The sequence below is a fragment of the Oryctolagus cuniculus genome, chromosome 11 (assembly GCF_964237555.1).
Source record: "Oryctolagus cuniculus chromosome 11, mOryCun1.1, whole genome shotgun sequence".
NCBI lineage: Eukaryota > Metazoa > Chordata > Mammalia > Lagomorpha > Leporidae > Oryctolagus > Oryctolagus cuniculus.
In genome coordinates this window covers 47,129,093-47,148,271 of record NC_091442.1, presented here as the reverse complement: position 1 = coordinate 47,148,271, position 19,179 = coordinate 47,129,093, and positions in this window count along the sequence as shown.

Here is a 19,179-nt window from a genome sequence, read left to right as displayed (position 1 = left end):
ACACAGGTGTAGGGGCCCAAACACTGGGTCATCTTCTACTGCTTTCCCAGGCCATAGCAGAGAGCCAGATCAGAAAAGGGGCAGCCAGGACTTTAACTGGTGTCCATATGGGATGCTGGCCCCACAGGTGGAGGCTTGGCCTACTATAGCACAGCACCAGCCCTTCAAATAAATAAATTAAAAAAAAAAAGCAAGGCATGTTAGGAGTCCATCCACTCTCCCAGGACTTGCAGCAAAGGTCAAGGCCAGCAGCTGCAGGAGACCCTTCCCTGCTGGGTTATGCCAACAACATTTGCTGGAGTCCCTCGTCATCGCTCTAAAGGGCACAGAGAGGGAAGTGTGACTGTAGCTGAGCAGGGCTTGAAATGTCAACAGGGAAGCTTTCTGTGACCTCCCAGTCACTCAGTATTAAGTAAAAACCTATCTGTCTGGCGCTCCTCTCCATTGAAGAAGAAATTCCCAACGTCTGCCTACAGTGGAAAAACCGTCTCGCGCCACACAGCTCCGAGAAGCCTCCCAGGTTGCTCTTCTCAACCAAAGTCAGCATTTTATTTGGAAGTCACTTAATTCCTTCCGTGTTTTATCACCTCCTTGGCTCCCAGCATGGAAGAAAGCATCTTGCGTGAGAAAGTGGCTTGGCCTCATTCTCCATCCAAGGTCCCTAACGTGTCACGGAGCAGATGCGGTCCACGGCCCCCTGAGCCGTCACAGATCTGCAATGCTGGGCATCTGAGAAGGAAAGGACTGCAATGCAGCTCAGCCAGGAAGTGGGAGGCAGGGGTTCAAGACATCAGCGGAAGGAGGGCTGCTGGGTCAGTAGCCCCAGCTTCAAATCGATGCTACGGCTGGACTGGCGCGTGCAGGGGGCTGAACCAAGGCTTCCTTTTTTTAAGATTTATTTATTTATTTGAAAGGCAGAGTTACAGAGAGGCAGAGGCAGAGAGAGACAAAGAGGTCTTCAATCTGCTAGTTCATTCCCCCAGATGGCCACAATGGCCGGAGCTGCGCCGATCCAAAGCCAGGAGCTTCTTCCGGGTCTCCCACACAGGTGCAGGAGCCAAGCTCTTGGCCCATCTTCCACTGCTTTCCCAGGCCAGAGCAGAGAGCCGGATCAGAAGTGGAGCAGCCAGGACCTGAACCATTGCCCACATGGAATGCCGGCACGCCAGGCAGCAGCTTTACCCAACACGCCACAGTGCTGGCCCTAAGGCTTCTGAGGTGGCTACATTCTATTTATGTTCTTTTCTATTTGATTATGTGAAAGGCAGAGAGAGAGAGAGAGAGGTGGCAGGGCAGGGAGGAAGAAATACCATCCTCTTATTCAATTCCCAAATGCTCACAGCTGCCAGGCCTGGGCCAGGGCCAGAGCCAGGAGCAGGGAGCTCAATCCAGGCTTGTCATGTGAGCGACAGGAACCTACTTACTAGAACCATCTCTGCTGCCTCCCAGAGGCTGCACTGGCTGGAACTGGAGTCGGAAAATGGAACTGGGAGTCAGACTCAGCTACTCTGATGTGGGATGTGGCTGCCCCAAGGTATCTACATCCTAAACTTGTGTCATCTCGTATGGAAAAGTCTTTGCTGATGTGAGATGGGGACATTGTCCATGGCTTGCTCATGTGGCCCCCAAACCCATGTAAGAAATAAACAGGGGCTGGCGTTGTGGCACAGCAGGTAAAGCCACCACCTGCGATGCCAGCATCCCATATGGGTACCGGTTCATGTCCCTGCTTCCGATCCAGCTCCCTGCTAAGTGCCTGGGAGGGCGGAAGAAGATGACCCAGGTATTGGACCCCTGAACCCATGTGGGAGACCTGGAGGAAGTTGCTGGCTGCTGTCTTTGGCCTGGCCCAGCCCTGTCCATTGCAGCCATCTGGGGAACGAACCAGTGGATGGAGGAGCTTCGTTTGCCTCCCTCTGTCTCTGTCTCTCCCTCTTTCTGTGTAACACTGTCTTTCAAAATAAAAGAATAGATCTTATAGATCTTTTTAAAAAAGAGAGAGAGACAGAGAGAGAGGGAGAGAGAGGGAGAGAAGGGGGGGAGAGAGAGAGAGAGAGAGAGAGAGAGAGAGAGAGAGAGAGAGTCATCTGACCACAAAGGCAGAGTGGTGCAACCACAAGCCAGGGAATTCTGGTAGCCAACCAAAGAGGCACAGGATGGTTTCTGCCCTGGAGCCATCAGGGAGAGTGCAGCCATGGCAAGTCTTTAATATGGGCCCAGAAAAACTGACTTTGGAATCTGGTGTCCAGACCTGCAAGAGAATTCATTCCTGTTGTTTTAAGGCACGAGAGCTGTGTGATAGCAGCCCCAGGAAAAGTGGTCCCGTGTGCTAACCAAGTGCGAATATCTTTTCGCTCAGCAGTCGCTCACGGCCTGGTAGAAGTGCAGAGGGCTCAGCCCCAGGTTTCACACTCACTGACACAGCAAGCTAGGAGGCATCATTGGGTTTGCAACAGAACCCAGGGAGGTGAGCGCTCATTCTGCCATCCAGCGGCTGTGTGGCCTTGAAGCCATTTAATTCCACAAAGGTGCACTCACTGACTGGCTTTGAAAATGTGTGATGGCACCTGTGTCACAGGAATTTTCAGGTTACTGAAGGAAAGACTGAGCCCAGATCCATGTAACTGGACAGGGGCAAGGAAGCCTTTTTCGACCCACGTGCCATGGACCTGGGAAGTTCACTGTTAGTCATTTATTTCCTCTTCACATTCCCTTTGGAGATCTGAAGTGCTGGGAGAGGCTGCACCTGCTGACATTAGCATCGAGGGGTGAACACTCAGAGACCACTCTCCCAACTACCAGCACAAAGCCAGTGGGCCCTTCAGGATCAATCAGGTGGTTATAAAAGAAGGGGTGGTTCCAGGACAGGGCCAGATGACCTTGGGCAGCGTCCTTGTTCTGCCTTTAGTCTCACCCTCCCAAGGCTGGGATTAGGGGCTCTGGAGAATGATACTATACATGGGCCCTCGAGGAAAATTCCAGTTTCCTCATCATTTTATTTGTCAGGTGTGGCCCAGAAAAGGAGCTGCATCAGATGCATGGACTAAGAATCTGGCCATGGCAAGAAGGAAGAGAATAAGTGAGGGCTGGAAGATTCCCTGCCTTGACTGACAAGGGTGACTGTTGGGAGGCAAGGAGAAAGAGTGGTTTTAGAAACAGGGGGAAATCATCCATGTCCTGCCTGTGTTTTCAGAGGCCAAGAGATTGGAGGAGATGAACCTTCCCCAGGGAGGGACTGCTCTGAGCGTGTTCACGTGACATGCCACCTGCCGAGGGATGCATGCAATGCATACTGCAGCCAAATGGTTGACCCATGGGTGCGTCCAGGGCCGGGGCATCCATGCAGGATCCTGGAGGTCCCAGAACACCCACTCCAAAAGAAAGAAGCTGTCTGCGTGGACGGGGGTCTTTGCAAGATGACATTTCCACCTGGTGACTGAAGGTCCCACCCCGACTGCAACCTCCAGATCAATTCAAGACACAGAGCTCTCCACAAGCAGAACTCAGGTGCCTACGGCTGAGCTCCGGACTTACACAGGTTGTCATGGTGACTCAGATCCTGGCCGCAGCCCCAGGAGTCACAGCTGAAGGCCATACTTTAGGGAAACAGGGGTCAAGGCTGAAGCTAAAAGTCCAGTTTCTCAGGAAACCTCTGTGAGCACCAGGGAGATGTGGCCAGGAGAGCAGCCCTGGGCCTCAGAGAAAAGTGATCGATGGAAAAAATCACAAGCATGCACAGAGTTGCCTTGTACTGGCCCAGAGATCCTAATCTCTGCCCTGGAAACTGGCTGATATGCCAGGACTTTTTGTGGATGAAGACTCGGCCCACACCAGGACTGGCAAACCCTACAACAAACCAGTCTGTGGCAGGCATCGATAATCAACCACACCACCTCCTGCCTGGCCCAGACACAGCCTCAGAATCCTTCTTAACCCATGGCGTCAAGTAGCTGGGCTGGGAGCGCTATCCATGGTGCTGGCCCCAGCCTTGACCTCAAACTCCTGCTTTTGTATGACCCTGGCTTACTGACGTCCTTGCCAAGTCATCGCAGTTCCTGCAGCTGGATTTTTCCTCCTTTCTGGTTTGTTCTGGCAGGTTCTGGTTTGTTTTGGCAGGTTCTGGCAGGTTCTGCCAGCTCTGAGCCCTTTATTTGGGTCCTAGGGACCCTATGGTCCCTACCTGGTATGGCCTGTCCATCATGCCTTTTCCTGAAACCCTGCATCTGCTCTAGACTTTTGTTTAGCTGCCTGACCACATGCCCTGTGGAGTCCTGGAACTCTCTCATCTGCAATAGACACACCCCCTCCTTCCCAAATTCTAGCACAGATGTATGTCCACACAGAAAGCAGCACTGGTCAGCCACCCAGGTCCAATGGACGCATTCAGCGACTTGCCCAGTATCACACAGAGCAGTTGAATCTGGGGCACCCGGCCCTGTTCATTGTCACATAGCCATTGCCTGGCCTACGCTGGGCTTGATTAGGTTACACACAGGCGTCATGAGGCTGAGCAGCAAGATCTGGGCCAAGCATTCTGGATTTTTCTCCCTGTGCCCTGTTAACTTCTACTCACGCTTCTGAAAGTGTCCTACTCAGCTCCAAGTACAGCATGGGCCTTTTTCATGACCCTGGGAAACAAGATTGATCATCTCTTATACACTCCCACTGGAGCACTGTAGCCTCCTGAGCCCTACAGGGTCTCCCTGACTCTGGAAACTTCCCTTACACTGGCACGAAGCTTTGGCACCCTGGAGAGACTGGCAGGTTTGAAGGATCCTGGATTCAGACACTAGGGCCTAAATGCATTCCTGCTGGGTGTTCATGAAATCAGGGTAATACAGAAGCAGAAAACACGCACATGTGGAAGGAAAGAAACATGGGGTGTTTTTTTGTTTGTTTGTTTTTTTGTTTGTTTTTTGTGCAGGAGATAAGTTGAGCAGCAGACCTGTTCCATGCGCTTCCTGACTGTGGCGAAGCAGGTAAAGCTGCTGCCTACAGTGCTGGCATCCAACATGGGCACCAGTTCGAGTCCCGGCTGCTCCATTTCCAATCCAGCTCTCTGATATGGCCTGAGAAAGCAGTAGAAGATGGCCCAAATCTTTGGGCCGCTGCACCCATGTGGGAGACCCAGAAGAAACTCCTGGCTCCTGGCTTCGTATCGGCACAGCTCTGGCCATTGAGACCAACTAGGGAGTGAACCAGCAGATGGAAGATCTCCCCCCCACCCTCGCCTTTCCTTCTCTCTGTGTGTAACTCTGACTTTCAAATAAATAAATAAATAAATATTAAAAAAAAAAAAGACAAATAAACCCTAAAACTGATGGAGCTCTCCCAAGGGGTAAACCCTGATGAAGAGATTTAGTTATTTGAATAATCTAAGTTGTTCAAATTGCGTAACAAGAGTGGGCATTGTGGTTTCATGATCACCACTTGGGATACACACATCTTTTACCAACAGAGAGCCTGCCTTGAGTCTTGGATATTCCACACCTTGCTAATGTGCACCTGACGAGGCAGCAGACAATGGCTCAGGTACTTGTGTCCCTGCCACCCATGTGAGAGATCTGAGAGGAGTTTCAGGCTCCTGGCTTGCATCTGGCCCAGTGCCAGCCAAGGCAGGCATTTGGGGAGTGAACAAGAGGATGCAAAATCTTTCCGTCTCTTTGTGTGTGTGTGTGTGTGTGTGCGTGCGCGCGCGTGCACCCACGTGCACATGCATGTGTGTGTGACTCTGCCTTTCAAATAAATCTTTTTTAAAAAATAAAGTGTGCAATAGCTGTGTGAGGCAGGTCTGGGGGTGAGCTCATCTGAGGATAAAGATCACGGGACGGCTTTGGGCAGACCCTGCCGGATCACATGGTGGGAGGGGCAGACTCTGTGCCCAGGTCCCGCGGAGGTGCGGAGAGGAAGGGAAGAGCGGGCTGTCGGGCCACCCGGCTGGGCTGACAGCCACTCTGTGCATCATCACAGACGTTAGGCAGGAGTTAGAAAGTCGGGATCGGGCAGATGTGTCAAATCATCCAAGAGGGTCACACGTAGCAGCTTCTCTCAGAGGGAGGGCAAGGTATACTCTTGACTTTGCCTTTTCTCTTGCCTTTGTGGAGGCCACGGGTCCTGTCCAGAAAAGCGCCTCCCCCACACCCCGGCAGCCAGTGGGACCACAAGGCACAGTGCCCTGCACCCCAGCACCTCCACTTTGCCCACCAACGCCGGTGGTGGCCCCACGTGGCTCCACGTTAAAGGAGCCAGTTCACCCCCTCTGCTCCATCTCCAACACGTGCCATCCCAAGGGCCAGTTCAGACGGCACGGGAGGGAGTTTTGTGGGGTGCACTAAGCTGACCCCACTCCCTGAGGAGACAAGTCTTGTTTTCCCTGGGAAAGGGCCAGGGCTCTGTTTGGCTTATGCTGAAATCTGCCTTGGAGACTGACCAGCGAGGCAGGGCAGGGGTGGAAACCCGAAGTCTTTGCACTGGAGCCCGCTCGTTGTCACCATTCAATTGCACACTGACAGGGGCCCGGCCTCTCCCAGGCACAGAGAACCCGACAGAGACACAGACAGGACACCCTTGCCCACCTGGCCCGTGGCCTCCCTTGGTCTCAGAATCCTGCTCCACGCACACATCCTGCCTCTCCCAGAGAGCTGACTTTCACACGTTGCTCAGAGCCCCTTGGGACCTCACTTTTTTATCTTCTGAGAAGTGGGCAGAAGACCTGAACGCTGGTGACTCTCACGGTTGGATATTTGCAAGCCATTGGCCTTGCACCAACTACGTTCCTGTCCCTGTGGGTTGGGAAGGGTCAGAAGCAATTGTCTTTATTTCTGGCTTCATTTTGCTTGCTTTTTCCTGCAAACCAGGCTGCTGTGCAGGGGGCACTTTCGGATCTCCTTCCGGGTCATGCAGCTCTCCCTGTGTGCCTTGAGTCCCCCACCCCCGCTCACTCAGTGTGTGTTCCAAGGACACTGTGGGTTCTGCCACCAGCATCAAGCGAGCCCCTGGGGAATGTGCATGACTGGGCTTCAGTGAGACGCAAATCAGACATAGCCCTGAGTGTCCAGTGCACTTGGGGTGGCTGTGTGAACCTCAACAAGCTCCAGACCTCTGCCTTCCTCTCTGCCTGGCTCCAGAGTCCTCAGGAAGCCAGGATTCTAGAAGGTTCTGTGCCCATCCCCCATCTTCCCCTCTCCCCCCCACTTACCTAATCTCCCTCCCTCCCCCTCCTCTCCTCCTTCTCACCGACCTCACATTCCAACTCTCTCTCCCTCTCTCTTCCTCTCCTTTCTCTCCTGCACCCTGCCTGGTGCCCAGCTGAATGGAATGAGATGGGCTTGCTTGCTGGCCATGCCCCTGTTGGGTTGGACCCTGTGTAACTTCTCTGGGAAGTCACCATCTCTGCCTGTTAAGAGGTCTTGCCATGGGGCCGGCACTGTGGTGTAGCAGGTAAAGCTGCCACCTGTAGTGCCAGCATCTCATTTGGGTGCCAGTTCACGTCCCAGCTGCTCCACTTCCAATCCAGCTCTCTGCTATGGCCTGGGAAAGCAGTAGAAGATGGTCCAAGTCCTTGGGCCCCTGCACCCATGTAGGAAACCTGGAAGAAGCTCCTGGCTCATGGCTTCAACCTGGGGAGTGAACCAGCAGATGGAAGATAGTCTCTCTCTCTCTCTCTCTTTCTCTCTCTCTCTCTCTCTCTCTCTCTCTCTCTCTCTGCCTCTCCTTCTCTCTGTGTGTAACTCTAACTTTCAAATAAATAAAATAAATATTTTTTAAGAAAAAAAGAGGGTTTGCCAGATGTTCCCCTATGGCACACTCCAGACTGCACCCCTGACTCATGGTCGCTGCTCTTTCTTCTGTCCACAAACTCCCTCCCTCCCACGTGGCTCTGCCTCTCACCCTGAGTCCTTCAAAGCTTACAGAACCTACAGCTGGGCCCCCAGACTCCTTGCTCTGAGTAACCTGATCCCCTCTTCCTTCCAGGCCCTCAGTGGTAGAAACTCAGGACCAGAGAGATCGGACCAGTTCCAAGTTTGGTTTATCAATATCAAAACCAAGGAGCCATTGGATGATGCTGGTACCCACCAGTAAGACATAATTTTTTAAAAACTAGGAACATTAATATTCAAAACCCTTGGAAAGGCAGCTAGAAGTGTCTTGAATAAGAAGGCCAGAGAAAACTGCACAGGTGCAGTTGTGGCTGTTACTAAAATTGGCTCCGAGGAAATGAAAATGAAAGAAGTGAGAGGAGAAGCCATCTTTATCAGGCAGAGTCAGCGACTCTGAGTCACAGGTGATACTCATCTTGTGGAATTGCCTCCTTGGTCACCAAAGCAGTGGATTTTCACATCCCTCCTTTGAAAGTCAAGTGCTGGGGCCAGAGTAAAGCCACTACCTGCAGTGCCGGCATCCCATATGTGCGCTGGTTCAAGTCCCGGCTGCTCCACTTCCGATCCAGCTCTCTGCTATGGCCTGGGAAAGCAGTGGAAGAGGCCCAATGTGGGAGACCTGGAAGAAACTCCTGGCTCCTGGCTTCAGCCTGGCCCAAAGCTGGTTGTTGTGGCCATCTGGGGAGTGAACCAGCAGAGAGAAGACACCTCTCTCTCTCTCTCTCTCTCTCTCTCTCTGCAACTCTGTCTTTCAAATAAATAAATTAATCTTTTTAAATTAGCTAAGAAAGTGAATTGGGATGGAAAGGATGGAGAGGGAGAGAAACAACCACTAGAAAGGAGGTGGATCTGAGAAACACAAGACACAGCCAGTCGCTAGCAGGGAGCCCCCACGTCTACATCTGAGCTCCCAGCAGCTCAGATAAAGAGAAAATCTGTGAACAGGCGACAAGTCCCCGCACAAGCCCTTGGGAGTTTAACCACACCCCTCCAGGGTTGCCTTCCTTTCCCCAGGGTCAGGTCACTTCATACACCAGCCCTCCCTCAGGGGTGTAGCTCAGGTTTGGATGGGATTGTGACAGCCTCACGACTTTGTGACCTTGAGCCAGTTCGCTACTGTAGCGGGCTCTGTGGCTGCTGGCTCTTGCACACCTGTCTTTACACTGTGTAGGAAAACATCTCTCCATATCTGCAAGGGTTTCATTCGAGGGTGCACCTGCATTCCAAAATCCCCACGTACTCAAGTCCCTCCTATGCAATGGTGTAATGTCTGCATATCCTCTGTGCACCTTCCCCCATATGCCTAAAATCATCCCAACTACTTGTGATACCTAATGCTGTGTAAGTGCCTTGTAAATAGCTGTCATACTGTATTGTGTAGGGAATAATGGACTAGTGACCCAAAACTGTGCATGTCTGGCGCCAATGTACCCATCATAGGCCTGACTACATTTCTGATGCACAGTTGACTGAATCTGCAAATGCAGAAGCCATGGACATGGATGGGTAACTGTGTTACTACCAGAGGATGTTGCCTAAAATCACCAGGGGCTTGAGCATCTACCCTGCAGTTCTCTTGGCTAAATATAAACAGTATCCGCCTAGCAGATCTGGTCTCAGCCCTCAGGGACTTAAAAATCTGTGGTGTAGAGGGTAAAGTTGCTGCCCGCAGTGCCGGCATCCCATATGGGTGCCGGTTCGAGTCTTGGCTGCTCTACTTCCAATCCAGCTCTTTGCTATCGCCTGGGAAAGCAATAGAAGATGGCCCAAGTCCTTGGGCCCCTGCACTTGCATGGGAAACCCCAGGAGAAGCTTCTGGCTCCTGGCTTTGGATCAGCTCAGCTCAGGCCGTTGTGGTCATTTGGAGAGTGAACCAGAGGATGCAAGACCTTTCTGTCTCTATCTCTGCCTCTGCCTCTCTATAACTTTGTCCTTCAAATAAATAAATAAATCTTTAAAAAATAATCTGTTTAGGGACCAGCACTGTGGTGTAGCGGGGAAGGCTGCTACCTGCCATGCTGGCATCCCATATGGGCGCCGGTTTGAGTCCTGGCTGCTCCGCTTCTGATCCAGCTCAATGCTAATGCACCTGGGAAAGCAGCGGAATATGGCCCAAGTTCTCGGGCCCCTGCGCCCATGTGGGAGACCCGGAGGAAACTCCTGGCTTCAGATTGGCCCATCTCCAGCTGTTGCAGCCATTTGAGCATTGAATCAGCAGATGTTAGATCTCTTTATCTGCCTCTGCCTCTCCCACTCTGTAACTCTGTCTTTCAAGTAAAATAAATAAATCTTTTTTTAAAAAAAATCTGTTTAGGGAGTGGGACTAGGCCATGGTAGGCCCAATTTGAAGTAGTGAGATATTGTCTGGGCCAGCATTATGTGTTAAAGTGAAGAATTTTTGGAAATAAAAGTAAATAATCATTTTTCCAAAAACCAAAAATAGGGCCGGTGTCTTGCCACAGTGAGTGAGGCAGCCACCTACTGGGCCAGCTCCTATGTGAGCACCAGTTCAAGTCCCAGCTGAGAATGCACATTCTGAAAGTCGCCCCTGTTGGAATAGGTGTTGATTCCCTTTTTACCTTAGTGCCAGGGAAGAAAATGGATTTTCCTTTGTAAACACTCGGAGAGAACCTTGCGTATCTCATGGTGTCTAGCGCTTCATGTCTCTAACACTCTGCATCTCTTTGTTCTGATTCCAAGGCCAAGGAGAGCCTTCTTGGTTCTGCGTGCATCTCAGGTGCTCTGATGTTCAGACAGAGATCCCCCGTGGGGAGCAAGCACCATGAAGGTTGAAAATCTAGAGCAGCCTGGAGATGAAGGATTGCAAGTTTGGGCAGGGGAAGCCTTTTGGGTTCCAGCCATATTTGCCAGTTCTGAAACCTGGGTAATTCCCAAATCTTCCAAAGCCTTGGTTTTGCCATCTGTGAAATGGGGATAAACATCCTCCTCTTCCACGGTGGATTGTTTTGACAGTGAACTGTGAAAGCACGTGACTTTGTTCCCTGGAACATAGTGAAGGCTAATAAATTAGAGAGCATTCTCAGGTACACTTGAGGATCTTATAAATGACCATGGTCTAAGTCATTACCTTCTTAGTGTTTTAATTTAGAGCAAACAGAAGAGCCAGAAAGAATCCTTCTATGGGAGCCAGTGCTGTGGTGCAGTGGGTAAAGACACTGCTGTACCAGCATCCCATAGGAGTGCCAGCTCTTGTACTGGCTGCTCCACTTCCAATCCAGCTCTCTGTTAATGGCCTGGGAAAGCAGCAGAGGATGACCCAAGTGTTTGGGCCCCTGCAGCCGTGTGGGAGACCTGGAAGAAGCTCCTGGCTCCTGGCTTCTGCCTGGCTCAGCCCTGACCATTGTGGCCATTTGGGAAGTGAACCAGCAGATGAAATAGTGCGCTCGCTCTCTCTCTCTCTCTCTCTCCCACTCTCCCTTATTTTTCTGTAGCTCTTTTACATAAATAAATAAAATAATAAAAAAAGGAATCCTTCTACAGTGACAGAAGAGAAAGGAAAACAAAAAATAAACAGAACAAGGAAGCTTGGTCTGACTTTTCATACACAAGGAAAGCTGATTAGCAACTGCCAATATGCCCCTCCAGGTCCTCCAAGCACCCACCATTCCTCTGCACCCCAAGCCAGAAACTTCTTAGAGCCAGCGTCCGGGACTCTGTCTGCCTGATGGCTTTTTCTGATCCCCAAAGCCCACTCAGGAGGAAAGCTCAATGGAGTTAATGCCCCAGGGGCAGGTGTCAGGCAGTGACTGTGGAATTCGTGGATCCATGCCACTGCAGCCTCCTCCCTCAGGGGAGTCGATTCCAAGGCACCTTCCCCGCCGCCTCCCAGAGGACCCCTCAGGACTGAGCCTCACACGCTGCACGTGATTGTGCAGTTGGTTCAACTTCCTCCCCTGCCATTTACCCTTCCCCATGTCACCTCCAGAGCCGCTGGCTGGAACCATTGTAGGCTGGATTGGGCCCAAATTCCTATTCCAGGCTCTGGCCTTTTACTTAGAGAAGGGTTTTTTGTTTGTTTGTTTGTTTGTTTGTTTTTGACAGGCAGAGTTAGACAATGAGAGAGAGAGACAGAGAGAAAGGTCTTGCTTCTGTTGGTTCACCCCCTAAATGGTCACTACGGCCAGCACGCTGAGCCAATTTGAAGCCAGGAGCCAGGTGCTTCCTCCTGGTCTCCCATGCGGGTGCAGGGCCCAAGCACTTGGGCCATCCTCCACTGCCTTTCCGGGCCGCAACAGAGAGCTGGACTGGAAGAAGAGCAACTGGGACAGAATCCGGCGCCCCAACCGGGACTAGAACCCAGAGTACTGGCGCCGCAGGTGGAGGATTAGCCTAGTGAGCTGTGGCACCGGCCTGGAGAAGCATTCTAAGTACAGGTACAAACACGACGTGCAGCGTGATAAAATTATTTACAAAGTGAGGAAAACACACACACACACACACACACACACACACACACTTGGGCATTGTTCAGGGAGAATGGTCCAAGAAAGGATAAGAGAGAATTTCATACCCTGCTTGCTCTGGGTCCATGTGGAGAGAGAGAGAGAGAGAGAGAAACAGAGAGAGAGAGAGACAAAGAGACAGAGAGAGAGGGAGAGAGGGAGAGATCCCTCTCCCCTTTACTGGGCTTCTTACAAGCTTAGAAAATGGGAGTGGTTATATAGCACCTCCCCCAGGTCCCAAGGAAGGGGAGGTACATCCTAGGGAGGAGTCATCTGATTGACAGGTGAGTGGAATGGACTACCTGGGGCAGAGGAGGTGTGGCTTCCAGCTCACAACGCTAATCTTGCTGCTTTGATCAGCCTGGAAAACACAACCCCGAATGCTGAAATCCTGAAAGACGCAAATCCCTAAGGTCTAAAATTCCTAAAATGTATGATACCGAACATCACAATCCCGAGAGATCGAAATCTTTAACTCTGAAATCCTGAAAGTTGAAATTCCTAAAACCACAATTCCCATGGAGGGCGAAGGCTCTCAGCGAGGCGGGGAAAAAGCCAAAATCTGGGAGAAACAGTGAGCAACTTCAAGACGCAGTGCTGTGTGCCCTGGCGTCGCTTCCAGCTGATGAAATTCCAGGAGCTGGTAAAGAAGAAGCCAGTGGAATGGCTGACCACTTCCAAGGTCACGATGAGCACAGCAGGGTAGGAAAATGCTTGCATTGTGGTGCACCTGTGATCTCCACCAAATCTGTGTTCTGTGTGTGGGGGCAGATGGAATGGGGTGCTACGTACAACAGAGAAGCCCAGCACAGAGGATTGTGGTCGGGAAAGCTCAAAGTCCCCAGATGTCCACTCACAAGATCATCGTTAAAGGAGCAGTGCTGTGTACAAGGTGCCTTCTGTGTCAGGATGGCCAAGCGGTCCAAGGCGCCAGACTCAAGGTGCCTTCTCCAAGAACCTCATCCTGCAAGAAAAAGGGCAGCCATTGATCAAAAAGCCAAGCTTTCAAAAAAAAAAAAAAAGGTTAATGGCCATGAAACTCAACCGTCTCTTTCATCAAAATAACAGATCTATTATTAAGTACCTTTATTGAGGTGTGATTTGCATACTGCAAATGTACACAGGAAGTAGAAGACTTCTGACAGAGGCACGTACCTAGGTGTACACTGGCCCAGTAGGGACAACATTTCCGTGGCCTCCCCAAGTCCATTGCCTCCACTGCAGTCAAGTTCACCCATTGCTGAACCCAGGCCAGCACTAATCTGCTCTCTCTCACGATAGTTAACTGACCTTGGATTTTAAGACTTGATAAAACATTGAATTCAGTCAAATGGTTTAACAACAATGCTTGGAGAGGAAATCATTCCATTATTCTAGACCTCTTTTTCATCAAAATAATTTGTGCAGGCAGTAAACACTTCTAAGCCAATTTCAGAATGGATGGGTCTCCTCTTGCCTCTCTGATTCAATGAGGTGAGAGGAGGAAGAGAGAGGCCAACGAAAGGTGGAGTTCTTTTGAAATTTGGAACGACTTCTGCTGTGACGTTTCCAGGAAAACAAATCTGAGACCCATTCATCTAGTTATTAAAAAGACACGTTCAACTGTAATTTGATCTGCGTTCTAACTTCGTGGGAGTTTAACAATCATATTGAGTTACAGTTGGATCTTCAGTGCTTATCTGAACAAGTGCCAGGAGGCAGAGTACCGTGGGGGAGCCATGAGCTGTGCACTGAGCCCCACCATTGCTCAGCAAATACGTAGAGAGTTGTTTACTATGCGCCAAGCTCCGTCTCACACCGTATGACTGACAACATGATGGTAAATCAATACATCACCGGACAAAGGAAAACCGGTGTCAAGTGAGATAGAAACAGGCAGACAGGCTACAAGCATAGGCTAGAGAAAAGCTCTCTGAGAAAGTCAACTTAAGCTGATTCTGTATGACCCCTGAGAGAGACAGTGGCATAGACTGGGAGAAAGATGACAAGCAGACAGACTTGTTCATGCCAAAGTCTTGGAACTACAGAAAGCCTAACATGTCCCAGACCCAAGAGCAAGCCTGCATTGCCTAACCTTGGGATACAGGGGTGGAGAAAGTGGTTTGAGATGGGGTTGGGAGTGGGGGAGGGATGGGCATGCAGAGACCCACATCCCAGGAGGAGAGAGACCAGCATTTATTTTAAGTTCTTCAAGGAGTCATAGGATTAGGAGTTGATTTCTATTTTTGAAAAGTTTCTTTGTTACAAGGAACATTCAATTGAGGAGGGACAAAGAAGCAGAAGTTAGAATCCACTTAGTCACTCAAGTGAGGGATGATGATGTCTTGGATAGTGGTGTAGATGGAGTGGCCAGCTGCACATCTCTTTAAAGATTAAGTAAGCAGGACATACGTATTGCCATCACGGATACCTAAGGTAACATCCATATTTTGGCATGGGAAGTACCCGAAGTCCGAGAGAAAGTACTTTCAGAGATACAGGTTGGGGGCTCAACAACTTTGATGTGATATCTAAAGCAATGAATTGTATGAAAGTAGTTAGGAAGAGGACCTCCATTTAGAACACAAAGAGAGATGGAAGACAGCAAAGCAGAGGAGAGGGCTGGTGCAAAACTTGGAGACCATGGCATCTTGGAAACCAAAGAATAAAAGGTCTATTGGGAAACAAAATTCTAAGAAAAAAAGATCCATGTTTATTCGTAACCAACAATCACAATTGAAGGCTGTCCATCAGGTCAGTGTGGAATGGACACAACCTTACGAAGAGAACGGACTTTGCTGAGTCGCCATGGCGCCATCTTATTCTTGACTTAGCAGGTCCAAGACTGCCCTGGTTTCCTGCTTTGCATGTGAGAACACATCGTTCTGTTTCCACATTTGCTTGCTTTCCTTCTTTTCCTTCCACCCTTTTCTCTCTAGAGAAAAGAGATTTGGCCTGGCTATCAAACAGTCAAGTTCTGATTGGCTTCATGCTCTCATGATGTAATGCTTGGGCTTAGTTAAACAAGTCTGGAGTCCCAGTGCGTGCCCTTGTTGGGAGCAAATTCCCTGGTCAGCTAATAATCATGCCTATTGCATTTTGCATGTTTGCTCTTAAGAAAACATTCTCTTATGAAGCCCCAAAACAGAGAGAGAGGATGTCACAGGAGAATATTTTTTTTGGAAATAATTCTGGTTCAGACATATGGTACCATTCCCTACTCTGGCATCATTCTCCTTCGACATTTGCATTTTGCTTCTTGGAGCTAATCCCTTTCAGCATTTTCTTAAGACCCACTTAGGTTAAATGATAGATGCTAGTTAAGAGGAGTTGCTTTTGCCTTGGGGGTTCTTTCTTCTCATTCTGTTTTTCAGACAAGCTCCTGACAGACCTACTAACTAGATCGTCAGGTTCACCAAAGAGTCTCCATTTAGAATTGGTTTTGTTTCTCCACACTCTATTATCTTTTGAGCAGAGGCATATTTTTTGAATTGCATGGAGTGAAAGGCTTTCTTTATGGATGATCCCTTAACGGATGACACAAGCCATGTGGTGTCATCGTGAGGGAATGTTAACCCCAAGAAAAACACTCAGCTTCTCAATCCATGTTTGAAGAACTTGGAAACGGCTTTGCCAGTGTGATTCAACTGCGAAAAATTAACAACACAAACATTCCCGGGGTGGCCTCTGCCCTCATCTATGGCCTGGCCTTGACTTCGGGACGTGGGAGCTGCTCAGCTCTCTGGGAAGTAGGGGGCAATTGCACCACCTTGAGCCAAAGAGGGAGAAGAGAAAAAAAAAACCACAGGCTGTGCAGTCTCTCCGTTGCTCTCCCCTTCCAGGCTCCTGCACTAAGAGGTTGACTTTGGCTACTCCTCCCTCCTTGTTTCTATTAACAGGGTGTCCCTTGCTATCCAGGGTTAGGGGTCAAGGGGCAGGTGTGAAGAACAAGGCTCTGTTGCCTGGCCCTCACCGCTTTCATGAAGATCAACAACTCCTCTGATACCAAACCTCATGGCCCCTTGTCAGTTTTTACCCTTTCTGGCCTCTCTGAAGCATGTGGGGGTCCTTCACCCCTCTGCTGCTTCCCTACCTTATCCATGAGTTCCTTTGCTCTGTCTGCCTCTCCACTGTCAGTCTAAGATCCTGTCTGAATGGCCTTTCTTCTCATATGCAAGCAGCCCACAGCGATGGCCATTCTTGGGGCTTCTCTCTGACACTTGGCTGGGTCCCGAGTTGCTATGTCAACACTGACGCTCATTGTATGAAACTGTCTGCCGACCGTATTCACTGGACTTATTCCTTCAGTCACTCACATGTGTGTTCATTCATTTAATGGATGCCTACTGACTAGAGTAGGAGGGCAGATGTTGTTGGTGACCATGACCACACAATCTCGTTTCTCACCCTCTGAGTCAGGGTCTACTATGTGGGATGACTGACTCAAACTCACAATCATAGCACTCAACTTCTTCAAACTGCTACCCACTCCCATGTTCAAAGCATGAATCTGACCAACCCTGCTGATTCTGTTCTCTCCTGAGCCAACTGCCTCTTTCCACCCTCATTCTTACAGCACCACCTTGGATGAAGCTGCTACACCTGTTTTGTTGCTCTCTGACTTTTCCTTGTCGTCTCTGGATCCATCCTGGTTTCCTTCCACTGGTGCGTGGAGCTCCCAGTCCTGTCCCCACCACCTCTCCAGCCTCCCGTGCTCCGTGCTTGAATCAGATCCACTGCGGTCACAGTGTTGGGACCCCTTTTTGCATGCCTGTGTCTCATTCTCCTTCCGCCCTGGCACTTTGCACATGGTGTTTCTCCCCAGCCTTTCTTCCTCCCAGTCCTTACTCCCTCCCTAACTCCTGCCTGTCCTTAAGGTCCAAGTTAACCATCACTCTCTCTAAGATGTCTTCATTAATTCTCCAAGATGGTGTTCGGGTCATTCTCCAATTTTCCCCACTCTCCAAAATTACCCTTGATGTAGTATGCTGTGGCATCCATGCAGGTTGCTCTGAGCATGTCCTACGCTCCGTGAAGACACAGGTTCCATCTTCCTTACCATTCTAAACTGGTGTTCAGAACATAGGGTGGACTCCGTATATATTTGCTGGGTTAAGGAATGAAAGAACAAATTTTGAACCCAAGTCAACTGGCCAAGTATCAAGGAGCCAAAAGGGGACACACTCGCAGAGAAGGAGGTGAACTTGAAGGGAATGAAAACATCCCGAGTGACCTCTCCATTTTTATATTATTCTCATTTTAAGGAATGCATGATTCCCCAAAGGGGCGACTTGTTCAATATTGCACAGCTATAATGAAAGCAGTAAAAGTAAAAGCAACACACGAAATGGTAAATAACAGGCTGGCGCCGCGGCTCACTAGGCTAATTCTCCACCTTGAGGCACCAGCACACCGGGTTCTAGTCCCGGTCGGGGCTCCGGATTCTGTCCCGGTTGCCCCTCTTCCAGGCCAGCTCTCTGCTGTGGCCCAGGAGTGCAGTGGAGGATGGCCCAAGTGCTTGGGCCCTGCACCCCATGGGAGACCAGGAGAAGCACCTGGCTCCTGCCTTCGGATCAGCACGGTGCGCCAGCTGCAGCACGCCAGCTGTGGCGGCCATTGGAGGGTGAACCAACGGCAAAAGGAAGACTTTTCTCTCTCTCTCTCACTATCCACTCTGCCTGTCAAAAAAAATGGTAAATAACAAAATAGTAGGTGTAACAGGAACAGCTAGTTCTCCCTTCCTATACCATCGAGAAAAGGGTCAAGCTATCCTTAAATCCATTTAGGAAATTGCTTACTATTGAACAAAGTAAAGTAAGAGATCAGAGGAGGAGACAGACAACGGCCCTGCCTATTCAATGCACATTCACAAAGCAGGAATCCAGAAATTACTTAATGCTATGCAACTGAACTCTTAAACATGCTAGTTATTAGAAATGTCCAGTTGTTCTAGAAACTTGGTCTCAGAGTCAAATGAACTTGAATTGACTGGACTCAAACTGAAGTCAAAATGGAATAATTCCTGGCACAATCTTTACTTACAAATAATTGAAAGCTGGGGGAAATGCATAGATTTTAAATATAAACTTGGAGGCTGGTGCTGTGGTGTAGCTGGTAAAGCTGCCGCTTGCAGTGCTGGCATCCCATATAGGCACCAGTTTGAGTCCCAGCTGCTCCACTTCCAATCCAACTCTCTGCTGTGGCCTGGGAAAGCAGTAGAAGATGGCCCAAGTCCTTGGGCCCCTGTGCCCACATGGGAGACCCGGAAGAAGCTCCTGGCTCCTGGTTTTGGCTCCTTGATACTTGGCCAGTTGACTTGGGTTCAAAATTTGTTCCTCCCATGTGGGAGACCTGGAAGAAGCTCCTGGCTCCTGGCTTCAGATTGGCACAGCTCCGGCTGTTGCGGCCATCTGGGTAGTGAACCATCAGATGGAAGACCTCTCTCTCTCTCTGCCTCTCTTCTTTCTGTGTAACTCTGACTTTCAAATAAATAAATAAATCTTTTAAAAAATATAAACTTGTAAAGTGCTTTTAAAATAATGTGCAACTGATTTTTTACTGATTTTTGAGCCTTAGGCATCTGTACTGTAACCTCTGCACCTAAGCCCATTCCTGAGATAAAGAAATACCAGTTATGCCATCAGAAAAGCTGCTCACTATTTTTCTCTTTGACCTGAAGGCCAGACAAAAGTGCCAAGGAGCTGGACTAAATAGCAAGATTCGGGTGTCTTCTCAGAAAAACGTTCCCCTCCTTAAATGGCAACTGCGGGGAGGGGAATTCGGATATTTCAGGAAGTAATTCTGTCAAGTAGTTGGCCCTGGGCAGGGGGGAGTTCTTCCCTGTCTAAAGTTGACTT